The 19,474-nt window shown below is 36.5% G+C and overlaps 1 protein-coding gene across 2 annotated transcripts in view; it reads right to left on the minus strand.

Annotated features, from left to right (window-relative positions):
• The window catches only part of Arl5b (ARF like GTPase 5B), a 35,625-nt gene that overhangs the window by 13,678 nt on the left and 2,473 nt on the right, over positions 1–19,474 (minus strand). Inside the window, exon 1 of one of the 2 annotated variants that reach the window (XM_074056579.1) lies at positions 312–2,138. The exons of the other annotated variant lie outside the window; for it this stretch is intronic. The gene's annotated coding sequence lies outside the window, so the exon portion shown is untranslated. Of the gene's footprint in view, positions 1–311; positions 2,139–19,474 lie in introns of those variants that run through there. 2 annotated transcript variants of the gene reach the window in all.

Genomic DNA, 19,474 nt, shown 5'->3' on the forward strand with positions numbered 1-19,474 from the left:
AATATAGAACATGGACTCTTGAGTTGGGGAAAACCCAAATATTAACCTAGACATTATGACTTAAAATGTAAATTTTAAACCGTCTGCTTTACTTACTTGATTAAAGTCACTGCTAACCAAGTTAGCTTCTTATGAAGCTGTTTTAACACATGGGAATTTCCCCACCTAAATTTATCAGCACTTTTTCCCCTTTTCATTAAAAAATCCCACTATAAGAGCTAAAAACTGCAACATTTTCCATCACCAACACACACATACTTTCAACCAGTTTTTCATTCTTTCTATTAATTTAGAAAAATACTAGTAATTACTTAGTCTTTAATGACTTTTCAATCTGGATTCTATACTTCTGAGCAGGTATCTCTTGGGTCCTTTCCTCTTTCTGGTGCCATGCAATGGATAGTCCCTTCCTTGGGGAATATTAAAGATTTGCTTTCTTCAGAGCAGAATGCTTAAAAAGCTACTAGAGAATGTCAACAGAGTATGTAAGGAAGTTGCCACAAGAACCCAAACACAATCTATATGAAACCAATAAGTTGTCACTTTTCATACCAGAATCCTGATCCTAATAATCTCTGATGAACATCAAACTTCTGACAATACATCTAGGCATATATCATGTCATATTCCTATCCTACAGCCTTAATGTTACATTGACCCATACACTGTAAGTACAACTGCCTATAATAATTACAAGACAAGTAGACATGGTCCCCTGAAAGGCTATTTTCACTATGGCAGAAGTGGCTTTGTAAAAAACAAACACCCTTTCTCCTGCAAACCTTGTTTGTTTATTCTAACTCACCCTCATTTTCCTTAACTCTTTTGGTTCAAATCATCTCGTTTCTAATGGAACCAGTCTTGAGGTGCTGCCATGTTTGCCCTTCCTTATAGCAAAAGAACAAGAGCCCTCTTTAGCAGTGGGGGAGCAAACAGATTGCTTGGCACCAGGTATCCTAATCTGATATAACTGGAAACGCCATCTGCCCAAAATCTGGAGACCATGGTGTCCCTGTGCAGTGAGAATAAAGCCACTGGTCTAAAGGTAAGCAAAACCTGGGTACAAACACTCCTGTGGGAAGAAAGAATGGAGCGATGGTTAACAGATGGTTTGTTATTAAACAACGTACATGAATAACTGAGGCCATTTTCAAACAGTTCTGCTTTATATTTTACATTATGATCATGGTATTAAAGGCCTGATGGGTTTAAAACTCATAAATAATGCATCATTTTGAAAGATTGGTCCCCAATGTGAACTAAGGGGGACAAACACTGAAGGTGGATAGCATATGGATTTCAAATTATCTTTTCACGTAGTTTTTCAGATCTCTAAGATACTGAACACTTCTTGTCTTCAAGTTGTCCATGATATGGAAAAAATTCTAATGTATGTTTGCTTTAAATCATTGTTGAATGAAGCATAAAATATTCAATAAAGCACTATGCTATGCTTATATAAAAATATTTTTTTCAAATATATGACTAACTCAAGGAATTTTTCAGATTGCTTTCCTTCTGCATTGATAGTGAATTCTGGCAATTAAAAGAAATTCAATTCTGTCTTAAGAAGGTATGTACAATTTTCCTTCCAATAGAGGCCTATCTTCTGATGTTAAAATTATCAACATAAATCTATATATACAAAAACACAAATCTATATATATACACAACTGAAAAGGAACAGCTAGATGCTTTTTAAGAGCATGAACAAGGATTTAATATTTTGCTAAGAAAAAATACTGTTAATGTCATCTACAAAGTAAGAAAGCAAGTTCAAAGGCTATCTACTAAAAGCCAACGTCAAAAAAAAAAAAAAAAGCTGCTTGTACTGTTATGTAACTGTAACTCTTCCTTCAATTGCTTCTGTTATACTTATCTGCTACTTGAGTTTGTAAATGACCAAAGATTTAAGCTCATATATACCAGTTAGTAACATTTTTACCCACTGGAAGAAGAGTGAGAAAAACATGGATACTTTCTGCTATAAGGAAAAAACTGAATTAATGTCTTGCTTTTAAATCGTGTCTAGATTAATAAAGCACAAGATACCTGCAAGCACTCTTGAACACAGCGGTCTATAAAGTTTCCAATCAATACATACCAAGCACAACTGCTATCACACAGCAGCATCTGATAGAACTGCTATCACACAGCAGCATCTGATAGTACTTGTTTAAAAGCAGACCCCTGGCTTGAAAAGCATTGATAGCATGCTTGTTCTATATTGCTGTCTCTTTGGTTGGGTATAATCAGGAAGGCCATATGCACATCTCATGCTATGTAGTGAAATACAAATCAACTAAGCCACGTAAGTGTCAAAGGAATGTTCGTAAAGTTGTCTTGGTATAAGTAATTTCCTTCATCCCTGCCATAGTTAATGACAGGAGATGTGGAAAAACACTTATAGGTTGGTACTACTTGTATTATCCAGCAGTAACTTTTATTATTCATGATATAGGAGGGGAAAAAAAACCTTTCAGTCTTAAAGGTAAGAAGGGATGTGCCCCCAAAGCCAAATTTTTAATTAATGCCAACATTATAAAAACAGCAAGCCAGTTTTTAAAAGAAGTCTAAAAAACTAATACTATAAGGAATTTTATAGAGAAACTTCTTTATCAAAATTAAAACTGAGGTCCTTTCCTACATTTAGTATAAATAAGCATGCATCACGCTGGGCTCTGGAAATGCATGGATCAGTAACACCGAAGAACTCTTCTCAGCCCTTTGCTAGGTGAACACCAAGCATTTGAAATCATTTTTACTTGCATAGTAGGGAGCAGAGGTTTCTTATTTGTTCAAATGTAAATGACTAAAGTTGTGATGAGTGTACTTTATAACTTCAACTGACCCTCAAAGGCACAGATGTAGACTACATATTCTTTCCTCCTAACTCCTCGAACTCAGTATTTAGTTGATGGGCTGAAACATAATCTCAATTAGTGTTAAGTGGGGCAAATGATAATATGGATGGCACTAAAATGTGATTTAGAGTAGATTTTGAAAATATAGCTATAGCAAATTTACTTTTGTATTCTTTTAAGAAACTGTCACAGGAAACAAAATACCCATGGTTAGGGAATATTTGTGATGGGATATGTATAATTTAAAATATTTCATGGATAATAGAGTAATTTCAGGATAAAACACTACTTTAGCTATCAGAGTTGTAGTGAATTAGGATGTTTTAAAAGTGTATTCACACCATGAGAGTTATCCAGGGCATCATGTTCTACTGGAAATACCTTCCTTAACATCAAGATGTACCCTTTCCCCAAGCAAAGGGCTGAGAAGAGTTTTTCAGTGATCCATGAATCTCCAGAGTCCAGCATGATGCATGCTTATTTATACTAAGTGAAGGAAAGGACCAGTTTTGTTTAATTTTGATAAAGATTTTCTCTGTAATACTACTTATGGCATTACTTTTTTTAGACTTCATTTAAAAACTGGCTTGCTGTTTTTGTAAGTAGTACATGAAGACAAAAGAATCTGCATTTCTAGTACAGAATGCCGAACGATGCCAAACAATCTAACACTACAGGAAGCAAGCATTAGAAAACACTAAATAGCAACGGTGTTAAAAATAAACTGGGAAATGAGGTATCCGAATTTATCACATTAAAATTCAGTATTATTAAAATATGTGATCAAATGGTCAACTGTACTTTTTAACATGTAAGAAATATAATATGAGAGTAGTAGGGATTTCCAAGATGGCGGCTAGAGGTAGGAAGCAGAAAGCGAGCCTCCTATAGTGAAATCTTGGAGAGATGCTGGAGACACACTTTGCAGGCATAATCACTGAGAAAAGGCATAACTTTGACCCCTCCACATCTCCAGCCGGCGCAGAGAATCTCCACTTCACATTAAATGGAGAAACCAGGAGGGCCCCCGGGCCGCCAGTGGCCGGCGTCCAGATGGCTTGGGAAGAAGCGGACCAGGTGAGCTTCCCGGTACTGCGGTTCTCCCATAGACAAGCCTGGGCCAGAGCAGCATAGCCCCCTGGACAGACTGACCTCCACCCGGGGAAAAAAAAAAAAAAGAAACTGAGTACTGAGCAATAAGAACAGTTAAGACACGCGGGAAAGAGGGTGGGGCGCCCTGAGCGCTGAAGATTGGGGGAAGGGAATCCTTCCCGGGACTATAAATAAACAAGCCGGAGAGGCCGGAGAGGCTCTGGCGGGAGCGGGGCGCGCACCCAGCAACCAGGAGCGGGGACGCTTGTGAGAGTGGCGGAGGGAGGAAAACTCCACAGGACAGGAGGGAAGACCCACTTCCCACATGAACTGTAAACAAACAAGGCGGCCGGAAGGAGCAGCAGCACCGCTTAGTAAGCAGGAGCAGGAAAGCTTCTGAAAGTGGCAGTGGGAGGAAAACTCCACAGGAGGGGGGAAGACCCACCTCCCACATGAACTGTAAATAAACACACAGGCCTGACAACCTGGGGCAGTGTCACCTTTCCCAGTGCTTGGAAAGGGGAAAGGCTGTAGCAGAGCCCTCCCCCCCCCCCCACAGGAGAACTCTGAGCAAACAAAGCCTGCAGGACCAGGTGAATGCTAGCTCACCCCAGAGATCTGCATAAATAACGCCGCCAGCTACAGGCTGACAACAGCAGGCAGGCGAGCCACAGTTGCAGATACCACTCTCAGAACTGTCTCCAGACGCTTTTTTCTTCTTCTGCCTACCTTTGATGAGAGAACAACCGAATTACACCTGCAAGCCGAAAAACTTACTGAAACTGTATTGCATTTGAACTGGGGACACTTGGTGGGGCTTTTTGTGTGTGTGTGTGTGTGTGTGTGTGTGTGTGTGTGTGTGTGTGTGTTTGTGTAGTTTTGTTCTACTTTATGCATCCCCTTTGATGAGACAACTACAGAACAATATCTGAGGCACCAACTCCAGGACTGGAGATTGAGACAGACACCCAAATTATTAAGACTGAAACTGCATTGCATATAAACTTGGAAGTTTTTTGTTTTTTTGTTTTTTTTAATTTTCTATTTTCCATTTTATTTCATTTTTATATATAGATATTACTTTCATTTACTTATTTTTTATTTATTTATTTTTTATCTTTGATTTTCAATCCTCTCTCTCTCTAATGTCTGTTCAGCTTACTGTTTTCCCCTTTTCTTTAACTTCTTGCTTTCCATCTCAGCTCACTCTTCCATTCTAAATATTACCATTGTTATTGTTACAAGCTAGAAAATACTTAATTGCACACAGTACAGGGACAGTAACAACACCAAGGACAATGACGGGAAGACAGAAAAAACACAGAAACCAGTTCCCCCACAGCAAAAAATTAGTACAGGAACCAGAGGGGAATGAAGAGAACAGAAACTCAGATCCAGACTCCAACAAAATGAAGATAAACTATGCCAAAGGACCCAATGAAGCCCACAAGAATAATTTAAAAGAAGATATACTACAAGTACTCAATGAGAATTTTATAGAGATGATACTGGATAGGGTCAACCAAAATGTACAGGAGACACTCAAGAAATTCCAAGACAATAAAAATAGAGAATTTGAAAAAGCAAAAGAAGAAATAAAGGAAACCATAGAAGCACTGTATAAACACCAAAGTGAAAGAGAGAACACAATGAATAAATGGATAAATGAACTCAGGACAACAATAAAGAAGAAAACTGCCAGGATATGGAAAACCTCAGAAAAAAGAACGAAACAGAACTGCAAAACAAAACGGAAGGCCAATCCAGCAGAATAGAACAAACAGAAGACAGAATCTCAGAACTTGAGGATGAAATGGTAATTAAAGGAAAAACTGAAGAACTACTAATTAAACAACTCAAGACCTGTGAAAAGAAAATGCAAGAACTCACTGACTCCATCAAAAGACCAAATTTGAGAATCATGGGCATCAAAGAAGGAGAAGAGGTGCAAGCGAAGGGAATGCGTAATATATTCAACAAAATAATAACGGAAAATTTCCCAAATCTAGAGAAAGATATTCCCATACAGATGCAAGAGGCCTCCAGGACACCAAACAGACCAGATCAAAATAGAACTACGCCGCGACATATCATTAAAACAACAAGTTCAGAAACTAAGGAAAGAATATTGAAGGCTGTAAGAGAGAAAAAACAAGTAACATACAAAGGTAAACCCATCAAAATCACAGCAGACTTCTCAACAGAAACATTAAAAGCAAGAAGAGCATGGGGTGAGATCTTCCGGGCACTGAATGAAAATAACTTCAACTCCAGGATACTCTACCCAGCAAAGCTATCATTCAAAATAGATGGAGCAATAAAAGTCTTCCATGATAAGCAGAAACTAAAACAATATGTGACCACAAAGCCACCATTACAAAAGATTCTGCAAGGGATCCTGCACACAGAAAGTGACACCCAACTTAACCATGAAAAGGCAGGCAGCACCAAACCACAGGATAAGAAAAAGCAAGACAATAGAGAGTAACATCAAGTTAGGTACACACAATCAAACCTTCAAACAACTAAGATAACTAAATGGCAGGAATCACCACATACCTATCAGTACTAACACTTAATGTTAATGGAGTTAATTCACCCATCAAAAGACACCGTTTGACAAAATGGATTAAAAAAGAAGATCCAACAATTTGTTGCTTACAGGAGACTCATCTCACCGACAGAAATAAGCATATGCTTAGGATGAAAGGCTGGAAGATTTACCAAGCCAATGGCCCTTGAAAACAAGCAGGAGTAGCAATACTTATCTCTGACAAAGTAGACTTCAAACCTACATTGATCAAACGAGATAAAGAAGGACATTCCATACTAATAAAAGGGGAAATAGACCAAAAGGAAATAATAATCATCAATCTGTACGCACCCAATGTCAACGCACCCAATTTCATCAAACATACCCTGAAAGACCTAAAAGCATATATAAACGCCAACACAGTGGTTATGGGAGACTTTAACACTCCATTATCATCAATAGATAAGTCATCCAAACAAAAACTCAATAAAGAAATCCAAGATCTAAGATATGCAATAGTTCAAGTGGACCTAGTTGATGTCTACAGAACATTTCATCCAACCTCTACACAATATACATTCTTCTCAGCAGCCCATGGAACCTTCTCCAAAATAGATCATATCCTAGGGCACAAAGCAAGCCTCAGCAAATATAAGAAAATAGAAATTATACCATGCATACTATCTGACCACAATGCAGTAAAAGTAGAACTCAACAACAAAAGTAAAGACAAAAAACATGCAAACAGCTGGAAACTAAATAACTCATTACTTAATGAAGAATGGATCATCGATGCAATAAAAGAGGAAATTAAAAAGTACCTGGAAGTCAATGAAAATGAAAACACAACCTACCGGAACCTATGGGACACAGCTAAGGCAGTCTTGAGAGGAAAGTTTATAGCCATGAGTGCATATATTAAAAAGACTGAAAGATCCCAAATCAATGACCTAATGATACATCTCAAACTCCTAGAAAAACAAGAACAAGCAAATCCCAAAACAAATAGAAGGAGAGAAATAATAAAAATAAGAGCTGAAATCAACAAAATAGAAACCAAAAAAACCATACAAAGAACTAATGAAGCAAAAAGTTGGTTCTTTGAAAAAATAAAATCAATAGACCCCTGGCAAACCTGACTAAAATGAGGAGAGAAAAAACCCAAATTAGTAGAATTAGGAATACAAAAGGGGAGATAACAACAAACACCATGGAAGTCCAGGAAATCATCAGAGACTACTTCAAGAACCTATATTCAAATAAATTTGAAAATCTTAAACGGACAGATTTCTAGACACATATGATCATCCAAAATTGAACGAAGAGGAAATTTATCACCTGAATAGATCTATAACACAAAATGAAATTGAAGCAGCAATCAAGAGTCTCCCCAAAAAGAAAAGTCCAGGACCTGATGGATTCTCTGCTGAATTCTATCAGACCTTTAAAGAAGAACTGATACCAACCCTCCTTAAACTGTTCCACAAAATAGAAAGGGAAGGAAAACTGCCAAACACATTTTATGAAGCCAGTATTACACTTATCCCAAAACCAGGCAAAGACACCTCCAAGAAGGAGAACTATAGGCCAATCTCCTTAATGAACATTGATGCAAAAATCCTCAACAAAATAATGGCAAACCGAATTCAGCAACACATCAAAAAGATGATTCACCATGACCAAGTAGGCTTCATTCCAGAGATGCAGGGGTGGTTCAACATACGAAAATCAATAAACGTAATAAACCACATTAACAGAAGCAAAGACAAAAACCACTTGATCATCTCAATAGATGCAGAAAAAGCCTTTGATAAGATCCAACACCATTTCATGATAAAAGCTCTAAGAAAACTAGGAATAGAAGGAAAGTTCCTCAACATTATAAAAGCTATATATGACAAACCTACAGCCAGCATTATACTTAACGGAGAAAAATTAAAACCATTCCCTCTAAAATCAGGAACCAGACAAGGATGCCCACTATCTCCACTCCTATTCAACATACTACTGGAATTCCTAGCCAGAGCAATTAGGCAAGAAGAAGGAATAAAAGGAATACAAATAGGTAAAGAAACTGTCAAAATATCCCTATTTGCAGACGACATGATCCTATACCTTAAAGACCCAAAAAACTCTACTCAGAAGCTTCTAGACATCATCAATAGCTATAGCAAGGTAGCAGGATATAAAATCAACATAGAAAAATCATTAGCATTTCTATACACTAACAATGAGCAAACGGAAAAAGAATGTATGAAAACAATTCCATTTACAATAGCCTCAAAAAAAATCAAATACCTAGGTGTAAACCTAACAAAAGATGTAAAAGACCTCTAGAAGGAAAACTATACACTTCTGAAGAAAGAGATTGAGGAAGACTATAGAAAGTGGAGAGATCTCCCATGCTCATGGATTGGTAGAATCAACATAGTAAAAATGTCGATACTCCCCAAAGTAATCTACATGTTTAATGCAATTCCCATCAAAATTCCAATGACATTCATTAAAGAGATTGAAAAATCTACTGTTAAATTTATATGGAAACACAAGAGGCCACGAATAGCCAAGGCAATACTCAGTCAAAAGAACAATGCAGGAGGTATCACGATACCTGACTTCAAACTATATTACAAAGTAATAACAATAAAAACAGCATGGTACTGGCACAAAAACAGACATGAAGACCAGTGGAACAGAATAGAGGATCCAGATATGAAGCCACACAACTATGAGCAACTTATCTTTGACAAAGGAACTAAAAATATACGATGGAGAAATAGCAGCCTCTTCAACAAAAACTGCTGGGAAAACTGGTTAGCAGTCTGCAAAAAACTGAAACTAGATCCATGTATATCACCCTATACCAAGATTAACTCAAAATGGATCAAGGATCTTAATATCAGACCCCAAACTCTTAAGTTGATACAAGAAAGAGTAGGAAATACTCTGGAGTTAGTAGGTATAGGTAAGAACTTTCTCAATTAAACCCCAGCAGCACAGCAACTAAGCGATAGCATAGATAAATGGGACCTCATAAAACTAAAAAGCTTCTGTTCATCAAAAGAAATGGTCTCTAAACTGAAGAGAACACCCACAGAGTGGGAGAAAATATTTGCCAACTATACATTAGACAAAGGACTGGTAACCAGAATATACAGGGAACTTAAAAAACTAAATTCTCCCAAAACTAATGAACCAATAAAGAAATGGGCACGTGAACTAAACAGAACTTTCTCAAAAGAAGAAATTCAAATGGCCAGAAAACACATGAAAAAATGCTCACCATCTCTAGCAATAAAGGAAATGCAAATTAAAACCACGCTAAGATTCCACCTCACCCCTGTTAGAATAGCCACCATCAGCAACACCACCAACAACAGGTGTTGGCGAGGATGCGGGGAAAAAGGAACCCTCTCACACTGTTGGTGGGAATGTAGACTAGTACAACCACTCTGGAAAAAAATTTGGAGGCTACTTAAAAAGCTGGACATTGATCTACCATTTGATCCAGCAATACCACTCTTGGGGATATACCCAAAAGACTGTTACTCCAGAGGCACCTGCACATCCATGTTTATTGCGGCACTATTCACAATAGCCAAGTTATGGAAACAGCTAAGATGCCCCAGCACTGACGAATGGATTAAGAAAATGTGGTATCTATACACAATGGAATTTTATGCAGCCATGAAGAAGAACGAAATGTTATCATTCGCTGGTAAATGGATGGAATTGGAGAACATCATTCTGAGTGAGGTTAGCCTGGCTCAAAAGACCAAAAATCGTATGTTCTCCCTCATATGTGGACATTAGATCAAGGGCAAACACAACAAGGGGATTGGACTATGAGCACATGATAAAAGCGAGAGCACACAAGGGAGGGGTGAGGATAGGTAAGACACCTAAAAAACTAGCTAGCATTTGTTGCCCTTAATGCAGAGAAACTAAAGCAGATACCTTAAAGCAACTGAGGCCAAAAGGAAAAGGGGAACAGGTACTAGAGAAAAGGTAGATCAAAAGAATTAACCTAGAAGGTAACACCCACGCACAGGAAATCAATGTGAGTCAATGCCCTGTATAGCTATCCTTATCTCAACCGGCAAAAACCCTTGTTCCTTCCTATTATTGCTTATACTCTCTCTACAACAAAATTAGAAATAAGGGCAAAATAGTTTCTGCTGGGTATTGGGGGGGGATAGGGAGGGGGTGGAGTGGGTGGTAAGGGAGGGGGTGGGGGCAGGGGGGAGAAATGAACCAAGCCTTGTATGCACATATGAATAATAAAAGAAAAATGAAAAAAAAATAATAATATGAAAGAGTGGCTACTACCTATTAGGTAGTACTATCTGTCCCTTCACTGTCAGGTGACTAGAGCAAGTCTTTACATGTAAGCAACCATGTAACCAAGCAGATTTAAAATGCCAAAGGGGTGATCCAGCAAAACTGAAATACAGCATTTGCAGAATATGTCTGAATTATTGCAAAAGGGTAGGCAGTCAACTATAAGAGGACGTGATGTCACAATCTGAGACCTAAATGGCCTGGATGATGACCATACAAAGAAGGCTGATTCCTGAAAATAAATAAGCCCAAAATTCCTAATTCTACCCTTATATTACAATATCAGTTAACTTCCTTAGGTAGTGCTGGGGTTTGAACTCAGGGCCTCACATTTGCTAGGCAGGTGCTGTACCACTTGGGCCACACCCTCAGACCTATTCTTAAAGAATGACATTATGAGGAGGAACAGACTGCAGAACTTGAGATTCATCTCTGTCTTCTCACCTGAGGAACCCAGAATTCCAAAAGATCACAGAATTACTGACTTTAGTCACTTTGCTTATTTTGTAGATAAGGAAAGAAAGGTCCTTTAAAAAGTTCAGTAAATGCAGGTATATAATAACACAATGAAAACTAAAAGTTATCCTTATGCTATTTCTAGTATACTATATTAACTTCCCTCCCCAGTTACTAGGCAGGTACTGTATAGTTGAGTCATGTTTCCTTTCCTTTCCTTTTTGGCTTTATTTATTTTTCAGGCAGGGTCTTGCATTTTTTTTTGGCATGGGCAGCCTAGACCTCAATCCTCCTCCCCACAGCCTCTTGTGTAGCTGAGATTATAGAGATATCACATCACACCCAGACTTTGTGTTCAGATGGGGTCTTCCCAAATTTTTGTCTTAGCTGGCCTTAAACTGCAATCCTCCTAATCTTCACCCCAAGAACAGCTGGGATTACAGGTATGAGTCATCCTTCCTTGTGCTTTAACATCCTCCCACTCTCAGTACAGAAGCCACACTCCTAGATACCTAAATTTTTTCACAGCAGCAATATAAATCTGATGATTCAACAAGTCAGCATTTACTGAGTTCATTAAATGCCTGACACTGATATTTGTGAGTAAGATGAACAAGGCAAGGACTTTGCCCTCCAGAATCTTAAAGTAAGGTGTGTAAAGAAGTACTTAAAACACAGCATCACTGGTACAAAGTAACAGATATAGAGATACACATGGTGCTAGTCTTAAGGATAATCAAGATCTAGATTCTAACTCTCAGCTAAGGACGGAAAATGACAATAATAAAAAGGGATATTCTAGTAGTCATTCTAGGTTTCAAGCACATTATATAAGTTAGCCTTCATGATTATTCTTTGAGAAAATGATATTATTTCTCATTTTACAGTACTAGACTGAATAACTTGTTCAATGTCATGCTGCTGGGAAGGAAAAGAGAATCTTAGCCAGGCATTCGATTCCAGAGATGGAGCTCTCAACTATGAAGATGGTATACTGCACTCCTACTCATCTTTTAACACTATTTATACATTAGTAACAGACTAGATAAAATAACTTACTTTTTAAAGTTTGGCTATAATGGTTTCCCAATGTGGTACTCTCATTTTTGTGACAAAACTTGAGTCCTTACCATGATACAACTATTAAAAAAGAATACCTTATTAGGTAGAAGAAAAATAACTTGGTAAACAAAAGGACTAAATATAGACAGAACTACAAGATCAAAGAGTATGAGTAGATCATACTTAGCAATACACAGTAAGTTCACAGTCTAGGTAGAAAATAAATGCCTAAAGAGATAAGAAAGATGTGTTTCCCCAGATCACTGAACAAAAGGAATGACAAGAAGGCATTGACAAGAACATACTGAAACTGTTCCACTATATTTAACTATCTAGAAAATTCAAATGTTGCCCATAGGAAAGTTATGATCTAGAAGGTACAGACTAATCCATGGTTTTTAAGCTTGTTTGACCCTGACTACAGTTAAAAACTGTATTTGACATCATGACCTAGGAACGACACAACAAATGAAAGCTTCACAGAACAGTACTTTTAGTATCTGAGATGTATTTTTCATAGTTTCTATTTTAGGTTTGTTCCTTTTCAAACACTGATTCTCAGTAAATTGTCATTACAACTTTACAAATGCTTTATGTTGGGGAGTTTGGGAAAAATGATTTAAAACAAGTCAAAAAAGTAAATTGGGTCAGTACAAAAATATGAAAAAAAAAAAGTTCAAACTGGAGCTCAGTTAATTCCAAATAGGAAAAGTACAAAGAAAAGCAAAGCTAGGTACAGCATGGTTAATTAGTTGAAAACTAAAGAGAAAAGGAAAACTGTGAAAGCAACTGGAGTAAAATGCCAGACTACATAAAAGTAAGTGAGATATGAATGTTAGCTAAGGTCTCATAATAAAAGAATGGAGACCAGTGAAACTATGACTATAACATACTAAAGGAACAAGCAATCAACCTAGTATGCTGTACTCAGCAAACATCTACTTTAAGAATAAAGGTTGAGCTAGTGGAGTAGCTCAAAGGGTAGAGCACCTGCATAGCAAGCGTGAGGCCCTGAGTTTAAACCCCAGAATTGCCAAAAAAAAATAAACAAACAAACAAATAAATAAAAACTGCCCCCGCTCAGGCCTGTAATCCTAGTTACTCAGGAGGCAGAGATCAGAAGGATCACAGTCAGTTTGAACCCAGCCTGGACATAGTTCCAGAGACCCTATCTGGAAAATACCTAAAATAAAAAACTGTTCGGGAGTGCCTCAAGTGGTAGAGTTATTGCCTAGCAAAGCATGAGGTTCTGAGTTCAAACCCCAGTATTGCCAAAAATAAAAAAGACAAACTGAAGACATTTTTAAATAAAAGATTAATCACAAACAGAGCTACATTACAAAAATGCTACAGATCTTATACTTTAAGGGAATTACAGTAGAGAGAAATTAAAAGCCGCAAAAACAGTAATGTGGGTACATAAGAGAAAATTTTACCTTTCTCTTAAAACTTTAAAGTATAGGTGACTGTGGCAAAAACTGCAGCATTTTATTTTGTGACATTTATAAAATTTGTAGCTATGAAAGACAAGACTATTCAGCATAAAGGGATAGAGGAGGACAATGCAACTTTACACTTCCAATTCAGTATATTTTATAAGAAGTGTTACATTATTAAATCTTGGTAGACTGCAAAAACGTAATTGCTAAAGGGATCATAAAAGGAATATAAGGAGTAAAAAGTGAATAAAATGGAATTCTACAAAAACCCCACTTAACCCAAAAGAAAGTGGAAACAGAGAAGGAACAGTGTAACAATAAACAAAAGCAGATGGAACAAGGAGTAAACACTGAAACAGCAGAGCTTGATACAACAAATCCAACCACATCAATAAACTGCCCAAAGCAATTCAATTAAAATGGAACTAAAGATTCCAACTAGAATTGGTCTAAAGATTCCAATTAAGAGGGAGAGACTTTCATAGTGAATTAAAAAAAGCAAGATTCAGCAAAATGCTTTGAGAAATAAACATTTAAATATTAAAGGTTGACAAGTCCTGTCTGGGGGGTGGGTACCAGTGGGAGGAGGAAGGATATAAGGAAAGGGAGTATCGTGGAAATTCCATATACACATGCATATAAATGGAAAAACTTGACCTGTTGAAACTATTCCAGGAATGGGGGAAGAGGTAAAAAGGAGAATGATGGCGGGATGAATTCAACTATGATACATATTGTAAGAACTTTTGTATGTGTCACAATGTACCTCTAGTACAACAATAAAAATAAATAAATATTAGGTCTGAACAGTACTGGCAACCACCTTAACCTAAAGAACATTTATAAAACATTACACACAAATGTAAGACACATGTTCTTTTCAAGTGCAAATGGTACACAGACCAAAACAGGTGACAAGTAGACCATTTAAAAAACAGGCTCAGGTCAGATGGGTGGTTCACACCTACAATCCCAGCTACTCAGGAGTCAGACTGGGAGGATCATGGTTAGAGTACAGCCAGTACAAAAAAAGTTAGCAAGACATCACTCAAGAAACAATCCAGGCATGGTGAGACATGCCTGTAATCCCAGCTATGCAACAGGCATATGAGGATTATGTTTCAGGCTGGCTGGGCAAAAACCACAAGACTCTACCTAAAAAATAACCTAAAGCAAAAAAGGCTGGAGGTGTGGCTCAAGTGGTAGGGCACTTGCCTAGAAAGCACAAGGCTCTGAGTTCAAATCCTATTACCACCTCCCCCTAAAGTTTCAATAAGTTTGAAATACAATGGAAATCTTAAGAGTGTATTTCCAATCACAAGGAAATTACATTAGGAACCAAGATTAAGCTATGTAAAAAAAAAAATCAAGTATTTGCAACCTAGATAATACATTCACATTTAAATTATCTATAGGTAAAAAAAGAAATTGTACAAAATATATTTCAAACTGAATATTGAAATACAACCTATTAAAAGTATACCCATACACAGCATCTATAGCTTTTTTTTTTGTTCTTGTTTTGAGACTGGGTCTAGTTATGTAGCCCAGGCTGGCCCTGAACTCTAGATCTTCCTGCCTCAGCCTCTTAAATGCTGAGATTCCAGGCCTGCACTACCACACCCTAGTATTTTTTTGGGGGGCAGAGGGGCTGGGCTGGGGATGGAATCTAGATCCTCACAAATACTAAGCAAATACTCTCCCATTGAACCCCCATCTCCCCAGCCCCAGCATGACATTTATAGTTTTGAAATGTTTATGTTTGAAAATAAGAGGCAAAAACAATACCAGAGTGTTCTGTCCTTAAAAACTAGTAGTGAAAAAAGTGAAATCTAAAGTAAGTAGAAGAAAGGAAACAAACAGCAAGAATTAGTAAAATAGAAACCAGAAAGAAAAAATGGAAATCTTTTTGCTTACAAGGTTAATAAAACAAAGTCAGTAGACTCTGACCATCAGACTTCAAAATTCACCAAAAGGTATAGTAATGAACATTATGCAATATGAGCTAGAGAAGGTCATATTGCATAGAGAAAACACACACACATACATACACGAGAGAGAGAGAGAGAGAGAGAGAGAGAGAGAGAGAGAGAGAGAGAGAGGGAGAGAGAGAGAGAGAGATCATCATCTGAGTTTCAACAAAGGCTCTAAAGCAATCCATGAGGGGTAGTCTTCAGAAAATTATGTTCATGTAAAAAAAAAAATGAAACACAATCCATACATCATACATATCATAATCCCAAAATCTGACGTGGAATGCTGACTTAAGCATACTAGCTGAAGTTTCTAGATGAAAAGGAGCTGGTATCTTCCTTAAAGAGGAAACTGAAAGCAAGAGCTATAAAAAATTTTTTTGGATAAATTAGAAGACTTGACCAAAATTAAAATTTTCTACTCAGTAAAATTCCCATTAAGAAAATAAATAGGAGGTAAGGGGGAAAGCTCAGTGGTAGACCATCTGCCTAGCATGCTCAAGGTCCAAGCCACAGATTGGGGGAAAATATACACAAAACATAAATCTGACAAGGAAAGTAACTTCAGAATATATTAGTAATTCCTAAAATTACATAATAAAAGGCCTAAATTTTTAAAAATGGGAAAGGATATTAGGTGCCATCAAAGGAATATATAAAATGGCAAATAAGAACATAAAAAATAACACACCCAGTAGTTGCCAAAAAAATGTAAATTAAAGCTACAAGACATACTACACATCCAACACTGCTGCTAAGAGTATAAATAGTTATAACAACTTACACATTATCTAACAGCTTCTTATAATACCTACTAATCATATTTCTATTCTGACTTAGAAAGTACTCTCCTACATACTAACTTCAAAAAAAAATGAAAATATGTACTTTTAATAAGGTTTAAAAGTACTCGCAATAGTATTATAATCCATCAAGATGCAAATGAATGAACAAAACAGCAGTTTATCCATGCAACATTTGCTTACAAAAGTGCTATGGGGAAAGCTTCCAACATAAAAAGCTAATTCAAAAATATATGGAAGGACAGAGGTATAGCTCAAGTGGTAGAGTGCCTGCTTTGCAAGAGTTAAGCCTTGAGTTCAAAACCCAGTCCTGCAAATAAAAAAAAGGAAACAAAATTAGAGAACAAAGCAAATTTCAAAGAAACTGGAGAATAGCATTCATGAAACAATGCCATAAGAACAATATGAAATACTGAGAAATTTAGAAAAAGCTTTTATAAACAACAACAACAACAACAAAAAAATGGTAGTTGAACCAAAATATTCAATGGGAGGATTGGAAGACAAAGGAAATAACTCAAAAAGTACTTTTAAAAAGTACTAGGAGAGAATCTTTGATATCCAATATAAACTATAAGATATCCAAAAAAGGAAAAGAAGAAAGTCCAAGGGAAATTTAAAAAAATTTCCTAAAACCAAAAGGTTGAAAAGGTATAGATATCACACAAAAATAAATTAAAAAATACGTAAGGTATATCCCTTTGAAACTTCAAAATACCAGGGATAAACAGAAAATTTTAGAAACTCATAGAAACAGAAAAGAAAAAAATCAAGAACGCTATAGATCTTCTAAACAATACTGAAGTTGGAGGTCAAGATGATGCCTTCAAAATTCTGACAGAAATGTTTTCCAAGTCATAATTGTATAGCCAGCCCAATTATAAGTCAAAAGAAAGGATTTATCACTTTTTAGGCATTTGAAATTTGCCACTTAAAGATGCCTTTGCAGGAAATATTTAAAGGATCCTCTTCATAAAAGTTAACATAAAGATGGAAGATATAGTTTAAGAAAATAGAAAACTATAGGAAATACTTAGAATGACAGCAAAGATAGGCCCTCAACAGCTGTGTACCAAGCAGAGGGAAATTTCCGGTTTGGAGTAAGATGAAAGACTAAGAATGTGGGAAGAAAAGATACACCATCTGCTAGGTTCAAGGTGAGCTACAGAAAAGACTGGAATATTGTGAAACTTCTTAGACAAATGTAACAAAAAAAAAAAAAAAACCTAAGACCTCAAGGGAAAACTGTAGGAAAAAAAGGAAACATAACTATAGTACACTATGGCTCCATAGTAACAAAACTTTAACTCACAATAAAAAAAAGATGAGAGTGTAGATTAAACCACAAGTCCATACTGGGATGATGAAGGGAAAAAGGTATAAAAGCACTTTCTCTTCTACCATAGTAGGACAAATGGTAATGTCTATAAAATTTCCAAATACATACTGTACTCAGAAATAAGGACGTATACAGCACTGAGAAACAAATGTTAAGAGTACAAGACTCCAGCATTATTTGACTTTTTAAAAACAACGTAGCTTGGTGTAGTGGTACACACATGTAATCCCAGCACTTTCAGAGCCTGCAGCAGGAGGACTGCCAAATCGGAAGCCAACCTGGGCTAAATAGGAAGACCCTTTCTTAAAAAGAAGAAAGAAAGAAAAAGAAAAAGGAAGCAATGATATGTTACTTTGATATAAAATTTTAATGTTTGAATAAAACAAAAAATGGCTTAAAGTTAGCACCCAAAATGAACACATATGCTAGGCCCTGGAAATATAGTGGTGAATAAGACAAATTTCAAGCCTAAAGGAGTTATTTCTACTAAAAGAAAAAAACGCACAAGACAATAAATTTACAATACAATGACATACTCAGAAAAAGTTTAGTAAACTTTTTAAACAGAGTTTAGTAAACTTAGTAAACAGAGATGAGTGCTAAAGGTTGGTAAGAATACTATTTTTTATAAAGTGGTCAAAGAAGGTCACTCTGAAGAGTGAGACTTGATCAAAATCTGAATGATGGACTGAACTTTACAAAGGTATGGATGAACAATGGTACACAGGGAAAAGAAAGATGAAAAGTTTAAGTTTGATATGTTGAAACCAGTAAAAATCCAGAATTAAGAGCAGAATTATCTAAGATGTAAGACACAAGATTTGGGCAGTCAGGAATGAAAATAAGTTGGATATGATAAAAAGTTGGATATCGGTGCTTAAGCTGGTGACATGAAATTCACTGATGAGAAAGAAATGATTATTATTAAGTGTTTATCAAATGAACTACAGTGAAAACTTATTTCATTTGTCTTTCTGGATAACAACAGAAAAATCTGAGGACGAGTGTGTATGGTCAAGTGTGTATAGTCACCACACAAAGAGAAAGAGACAATGCCTATGAAAGTTAAGAAAACTAAGAATGTCAAACTTTAGAGGTGAGTTTAATGATACCACACACACACAGTACACATTTTATAAAAACACAGATGTACAACCACCAATAAAATGTTTGCAAAGGAAATCAGATTGCAAAATTATTTCCTTCAATGATAATTTCCTTCAAAATATCAGTCTTATAGCTTAAAATTAAGCAATACAAAACTGTAAGGATTAATTACGTATCTTTAAATTGCCTTACTTAGACAGTATGTGTTTAATGTACTTATTCCCAGAAAGTATCCCACATATGAGAAGATGCTTAGGCTCTAAAATGCTACCAACCCTCCCCCTCCCCACAAAAAGCCCCCAAAAAGGTTGGAAATATTAAAAGGAAACACTGAACAAAAGGTAAGGGAACAGAGTGCGTGAGGTAAGATTAATAGTTTGGAACTGCACATTGGAACTACCTTACGCTTGAGACCAGGCCATTCCACTTCATTCTGATCTAAAGAGGGGATTTGGGAACATTCTT

This window comes from Castor canadensis, chromosome 15, assembly GCF_047511655.1.
Source record: "Castor canadensis chromosome 15, mCasCan1.hap1v2, whole genome shotgun sequence".
NCBI lineage: Eukaryota > Metazoa > Chordata > Mammalia > Rodentia > Castoridae > Castor > Castor canadensis.